Genomic DNA, 7664 nt, shown 5'->3' with positions numbered 1-7664 from the left:
AAGTTGTTCATCCTCTCGAATTGGTCTTTAATGAATATACTCTCCTTCCGGAGGTACATAAAAAAATATCCTCCTTTGTTGTGGAGCGGGCCGAACGCTTCGGCAGGATAGATGCATCTATGGATCGTGCCGCACGTCCCTCGGCAGTGTACACGACACTCTGGATCGGGCCGTACGACCTCGACAGAAATCGTGCCTAATAATAATAATAATTACTCGATACTTTGCTATTTTAATTGTAGCTTGTGAATTTAATTAATAGATTGAGAATAGTTGCATTTGAAGGAATTTAATTGATAAATTGGAAATTGTTGGAATTTCAAAGAATTAATTATCTCTGCTTGTTAAGGAAAGTATTGTTATTCCTGTAAATGAGGTTAGTTGATAAATTGAAAATTTATTGGAATTGAAGAAGTTTAATTATTTCTGTTGGTTAAAGAAAATCATTGTAAATTCGATATATCATGTCGATCTAGATATTGCTATTTTTATTTTATCCATTATTATTGACTCTTAGTGAGTGTCAAAGTCAGCCATCTCCTCTCTACCTCTTCGAGATTAGGTTTGATACTTACTGAGTACACGTTATTTTTCGTACTCATGTTGCACTTGCTGCACATTTTATTGTGCAGGTATATATATGTCTAGCGGCCTCGTGGGCGCAGAGGTGTGGTTAAAATTTATGGGGACATAGGTGAGCTGCATTCTGTATTACGATCCGCAGCCAATAGAGTCTCTTTCAGAGTTATTATATTTGATTAATTAGTATTCCAGACATATGCTGTATTTTATTTTAACTCCCTAGTAAATGCTCATACACTTGTGACATCGGGTTTTGGGAATGGTTGTGAATTGTTTAGAAATTTAGTTGCTAAAAATATTTATCATTTACTCTATGAGTTTTATCTTTATTATTTCATTGAAGAAATTTTTGATTTCAAAAATACTAAAATGGGTAATTAAGCTAAGTGTGTATTTTGACAGTGATGTCCGGCGCCATCAAGACCTTAAAAGGACTTTGGGTCGCGACAAATTTGAAATTTTTTGGTGGTTGAGTACCATATCTAATATGCGAGATATACTAATTAAAGGAGGCCCCAATCTGCAGATTCGTCCACATATTTATGCAGCTGAAGTTTTGTTGAAGTTATCTTGCTCTTTTTGCTTGCTGCTCTGTCAGAAATGATACAGTTTTGTTGAAGTTATCTTGCTCATTTTGCGTGCTCCTTTATCAGCTACCAAAACTGTTTTCTTTTATAAATTTTGGCACATCGCAGTTCACTATATTAGCAAAAGAAGATCTACTGTTCCTTTCACAAAGGAAAGGGAAATTTAGGTTAGAAACTTACTGATCCTCTATTTTGATGCTTTTGTCTTCCTTCAGCAGCAAATCTTGTTCGTATTGGTTGTAATTTTTCCAACAAAGTTTTAACGATTGACTACTATCTTGAATTAACATATTTATATTTACATGTCAATTCGCTTATCTAAGTGTTCATGTTTCAAAGTTATTTGGTGACTAATTGTATTCTATTTTTGGCAGAACCTTATTAATACTGTCGACCTTTAATCCATAACTGCTGAAAGAAACGGGATACCAGGTTGAGTGAGAGACGCGCAAGCTACATGAAACTTTCGCCGATGGTGCAACTATTGTTAAAAAGGCGGCACTACATCAGCGTAGGATTCGATCTTGGTAGATGCAGTGCCGTTTTTTTAACACTGGTTATGCTGTCAAAAAAATATTCTTACTACTGGCTCAACCCTTTTATTACTTGTTGTCGGGACTTCAGTGTTTACTGGAATTACCTGTCTCTGCAATATTATAAAGCTTGCTACGCTCCGAAGAGACGACAATCCTGTTCTGGGAGTCTCAAACTTGCATCAGTTTGCCTCTATTCCTCATACTTTCAAGTTACTCACCCTTTACCTAAAGTTGTTTCATAAATTGAGTCACTCAAAGTACTGAATTTTGCAGGTAGTTATATATTTCAGTGGTCAAATCCCTTCTGAATTTGGTTCGTTCAAGAATCTTGATTTTATTCACTTAGCTGGAAATTCACTAAGTGGTAAAATTCCACCAGAATAATCGATGCTGAAAACAGTTACTCATGTGGAAATTGGTTATAACACATATGAAGGAAACATACCTTAACATTCAAGATTATTCGTATTCTTTCTTCTTTAAGGTTTGTCTTGATTTGACTGCTCAATTTTGTTTAACAGTTTAGACTCGATTTATTTTTATAATTTGTATAATATTTGTGTGTTTGTCCGAAGCTAAATTTTCAGAGAGGAGCTAAAGGTCAAAGAGTTTCAAGGCATTTGATGATAACTTATGATGGGGTAAAGCCGTAAAGGTTATGTCCAGTGGACTGCCTTTATCTCAGGTTTGTTAAGAAAGTAAATTATTTTCTTTAATTCTCTTACGATCAAGGTTTGTCAGCTGTGATTATAATCATATTTATTGGTTTGCTATAAATATTTGTTGAAATTTTACCCTATTCAAATGAAGGGCAAGGTTTAGGTGGACTGATTTGGTCATCTTCTTGCAACATTGGTAACGTCGTCCTTTTACTCCGTCAAGGTAATTGCATGGACTTAAAATGTTTTCCCCTGCTATGTTGTGTCTGTTACTTTGACATTGGCTTCCTCATGAATTTATCTTGAATAGTAGTTCATTCTATGATTTGATTCTAATATTCTAAAATACAGTCTTTCGAAAACAGTCTCTTTGCCTTCTTGAAGGTAGGGGTAAAGTCTGCGTACATACTACCCTCCCCAGACCCCATTTGCGAGATTACACCTGGTCTGTTGTTGTTGTTGCTTCTAAAATACATATTTGCGTGTGTAACTTGGTATAAATGTGATAATGAACTATTATTGAAATATTGTATACTTCTCTGCCAGTTGAAGTATGTCAACAGGCAAGCGGTAATCCATAGCATTGTCACAAATATCTGTGTTTATCGTCTTCTTAATTAGACAATATCATGCTTCTTGCTGTATAGAAACTAACTTTTACTTATTTGCCTTTCACAGCATGTCTTGCTAAACAAAGAATTACAACCATACCTTATGTCGCAGTTCGTATTAACCTTTGTTCTTAAAGGTATTCTGATTGCATTAGAACTTCTGATTGATGCACTTAGTAATATTATGAATTAAAATGTTTAACACATTAGATTTCACGTATTTCATAAGTACATCAATAGCAAATCGAGGATACAAGGTTGTTTTCCAAACTGTCATTTAAGCGCTTCTTTTTCAGCCATACCATTTAACTATTGTGGTAGATTTAATCGTTTGTTTCTTTTTCCTGCTATATTATATTGTTTTAATTGTTTACCTTGATAATTTGTGTGTGCTTACATGTTAGAAAAGTAGAAATTGCTCTTGTATTTCTAGCTATTGATCCTTATAGAGTGAAATTGAACCAGAAAATCATTTAGTAGTCGACTGTCCTTTTTCCTACCCATTGTAGGTTGTTCACCTGGAATGACTACTTACTTTGAAGATACTGAGTTTTTGATTACAAGGATGACTTAAAATTGTGATTTTAATGAATAGGTAAAGTTGTATTTGTCTATTGAGGCAGCAGATACTTTGGCTTGATTCTATGAATGGATTAATGTTTCTCTTTGCTTAAACCTTCAAATATCGAACACTTTGTGTCTTAAGATAAAGTTATGATGGTTTACGTTTTTCACTATGAATGAGTTTGAGTAAAGTTATACAATAAAATATCTGTTAGGATAGGGAACTCGAGTAGTGCGAAATTTAGCCAAACAATGTTATAATGACAATAACAAAGACAATGCAAGTTGATAATAACGGCAATTAAAGCATATAAAGAAGACACAAATTTAACGTGGTTCGGTCAAAGTGACCTACGTCCACAAGCGGAGATGAACAATTTCACTATACCAACAAGAGTACAAAATTAGAGTAAATACTCTAATTAATCCCAAATACCCTAAGAGAATAACCTCATAAGATCACTCCAAATAAAGGGTTCACACAAGTGCTTCCCAACACTCAACTCTCATACAAAACATTCTTAATAAAGGGGGAAAGGAAGAAACAAGAAACGAAGACTCAAGTCTTGTTGGTGTGTTTAAAATGAACTAATGTCATTTCCTTTTACAGGCAAAAAAGTCTTGGCCTCTTAGTTGTAAAAGAAAAGATACAACTAGTGTATATGATATCCACCACACAATGCAATATTTTTGGATCCCAAAGAATATTGTCAACAAAGTCTAACACTTTGTAAATATGTTTATGCTTTTGTGAGATAGACTCCAATAGTTAAAATATTGGCTATATTACAGTATCCTTGACCATTTAACTTAAGATAAGTTGAATATTACAGTTCTTTCTAATTACAGTATAAGTAATACCGAACATTTTCCTGCAAATGATTTCTCTTAGCCCATTAAAAATGAATTAAAAGTAGTTTACTGAATTCTTTAGGTTCCATAACTTTACTGAATCTAGGACAAGTTAGCCATTCAAACTTGCCAATAATTTCAATACTTAAGACTGAGTTAAAATAGAAAGATAAAGGTCCTTGTGACAAATTAAGCGAAATGACATTTTTCACATATATTATCTGCCAAAAAGCAGTACAGATCAAAAGAGCAAAAAGTAACATTGTAATAGAACGGGAAATGAATAATTGTATCTTTCATGGATTTGAGATTGTACATATATTTCTAAATTAGCAGCCCAAATTCTAATCTTATAGTAATCACTAGCCTTAATAGTTTATACAACACACTAAATAGGACTAGCAATTTATTACTTAGTTGTGAAGCCTTCCAAATCAATCTATAACAGTCTAAAGATAAAACCATCCAATAAGAATATTGTATTTTGTTCTGCATTATGCTCCAGATTTTTAGTTCCTTCTTAGTTAGATTCTCTATCCCATTTTCAAAGCGTGTGTCTCTTGTTCTTCACTGATCACTTTAGAAGCTGATTATGAGCTAACTCCAATATGTCTATTGTCTTTCTTGAATGGAGTTGTGACTAAGAATTTTTATAGTTGCTGGATTGAGTTTTCTATCTCTGAATATGTAGTGCTTCTTCTCGTGAAGAAGTGCATCTCTTAAAATTCATTTGGGTTGTTTGGGCCTGAAGCTAATGAGGAGCCACAACTCACAAGCTGATGAAAGGGAAGAATAGATGTAGCTGTCGAAAATCTTATAATACCACCTGGAATGATCTTCTACAGTGACCCCTGAAATCTTGATCAATAACATCTTGTTACATGTTTTTTTTGCATAAGATAAAACTTTGAAATGAACTTCTGTAAATTTTTCAAAATGGCTGCTTTTTTTTCCTTCTTCACATAGTTATTGCTACTATATTCTTTATCTTTGTCGATTACCCTTTTCTCTTTTTGAATGAGCATTCTTTGTTCAACAGACACAGCTGCAATCTTATATGGTAAGAAAGACAATGTTGTGTTAAAGGTACGCCAATGCCAATAAAAGCTACAATGATATATCCCAGCGGCGGCTCAAGCACATGCGGGGCCTAAAACCAAAATTTAATATGAGACCTAAATTTTTAAAAGAAATTTTTGAAGCTTATATTTCAACTTATTAATTTTTTTTATAGGAGCTACAGGCCAACCTCATTGTGATAAAGTAATTAATTTTTTTTTATAGGAGCTACGGTCCCCTTGGTATCAGAGCCCGGGGAAGTAAGGATTGTTATTCTTGTTTTTTAACATACTCTTATGTGGTACTGATAGATCAATCTCAGATCTATAAATACATGGCTTCTTTTATATATCTATCTTAATATTATATTTTTTTTAAGAAGATCTCTTAAGATTGGCACTGGGATCCTTCTGGATCTGTACTGTAAGGAGTTTTCCTAAGAAAGGTGGATATGATAATTCTCAGTTAGGCTTGCAGATGGTTATTCATAACCTTTGAGTCATCCTAAAGAATAACTTCTTAAGAGATAATTGGATTTAATTATTATATATAAGAGATGATATGTATCCATAGATTTGATTTTTATACATAACTTTTCTACATAATTTTGAGTTAAAAACTTGAATATTAACCTTATGGAACCCAATGGTCTCACTACAAAAAAAAAAAACGTAATTGTGGCGGTTATTTTTGTGTATAACGGCGGTTTCAAACCCCCATAATACGCATTAACAACGGCTTCAAAAAATGCCGCAATCCCATCTATGATCTATCACAAACATATTACGGCGCCGTAAGGTAAATATCAAACCGTCGTAATATGAAAGGGTTAATATCGCCTTTTATTTTGTTTGTTGGCGGTTTAAAACCGCCGTAAGTGTACCGAATTGCTAATCTCAATTTTTGTATTGTTGTGGTTACAACCGCCAGAATTGCTCAGTTAAATTGGTTGCTTTCACCCCCAATATGTAAATGTTTTCGCTTTTTGAATAATACTAGTCTTAGAATACGTGTACCCTATCTCAATAAGTAAAATTATATAAATATTATATTAAAATTATATTTGAGTTATAAAATAAAAATTTACATAATTTAAATAAGAAAAGAATTCGTATGATATATGTAATATTAAAAATTTATATACAATTCAAATAGTGAGGGAATTAATGCATAAAATTTAATTAATTAAAAGTATTGTCCACCCTTCTTTTACTTGTCATTAAGTAAATTCCTTAAATTGAATTTATTTTTAATTTATTTTAGTTCTTAGAGTTTAAATGGATACGACATCTAGGGTCAAACTTCCTAATATTTGGTAAGAGAATATTTAAGTCAAATCGTTTTTAATATTTAGCTTAGAGTTATTGCTTAAATCTTTGGTGTTAGAAGTAATGAATTTTATAAGGAAAGAATTTATATAGCTAAAATCTTTCTTTATTTTAAATTCTTCGATATAGAAGTTTGTATATAGTTCGAATAAGGAGTGATTTAATATTTAAAATTTTAATTAATTTCGAAGTCCTAAATATTAGAAAAATAATTAAATGATTATTTCTAAATATAAGGAAAACAATTAAATGTCTATTCCTAAATATTAGGGAGATAATTAAATAAATATTCATAAATATTAGGATAATAATTAAAAGACTATTTTGTCTAGTCTGAACTCTAATTTTAAATGGTAAAAAAGGCAAACGACATTTCGTTAAGGGCCTTCGTGCTTTTAATATAGTATAGATTATATTAATTTCATAATTGCAATTTATCTGAAAATAATTAATTTTGATAATTTAATTATTCCACATTTACATCTTGTCTGTTGCACCATATGCATTCAAACTTCTAAGTACTTTATAATAATTTTAACACAATATAAAAGATAAAATAAGCAAAATATTCATATAAAAGACAAGTACTTCAAAGTTACATCATCAAAATATTAAAGCTTCAAAGTGTAATTCAATAATAATATCCAAAAATATCATAGTTGATCCTAAAACTAATTACTAATTGGTATTCGGTCGATCATCAACTGGTGATGATGCGCAACTTCCTAATTCCAGTGCCTGCAAAAAGGAGAAAAGACAGTCAATAATCAATTAACTGATATTTGAACCATATACATTGCATGTATATAAGCAATGTACTGCAATTGAAATCCCACTCCATTTGGTGGCCTAGATGACCATTTTCTAGAAGAAAAAGTTAACGTGG

The 7664-nt window shown here is 32.0% G+C and overlaps 1 long non-coding RNA gene across 3 annotated transcripts; it reads left to right on the top strand.

Moving 5' to 3' along the window:
- Positions 1-1110: 1110 nt before the first annotated feature.
- LOC104108209 (uncharacterized) lies at positions 1111-5773 on the top strand. 3 transcript variants are annotated; one of them, XR_688968.4, is made up of 5 exons: positions 1111-1336; positions 1544-2189; positions 2281-2390; positions 2516-3112; positions 5431-5773. It is a non-coding gene; the product is annotated as an uncharacterized lncRNA (long non-coding RNA). The 3 variants fall into 3 exon arrangements; XR_688966.4 differs by lacking the exon at positions 5431-5773 and having other exon boundaries at positions 1544-1887; positions 1979-2189; positions 2516-5352; XR_688965.4 differs by lacking the exon at positions 5431-5773 and having other exon boundaries at positions 2516-5352.
- The last annotated feature ends 1891 nt before the right edge of the window (positions 5774-7664 follow it).

This window comes from Nicotiana tomentosiformis, chromosome 1, assembly GCF_000390325.3.
Source record: "Nicotiana tomentosiformis chromosome 1, ASM39032v3, whole genome shotgun sequence".
Lineage (NCBI taxonomy): Eukaryota > Viridiplantae > Streptophyta > Magnoliopsida > Solanales > Solanaceae > Nicotiana > Nicotiana tomentosiformis.
Note: the sequence above shows the minus strand (reverse complement) of the source record. Positions and strands in the feature narration are given on the sequence as shown.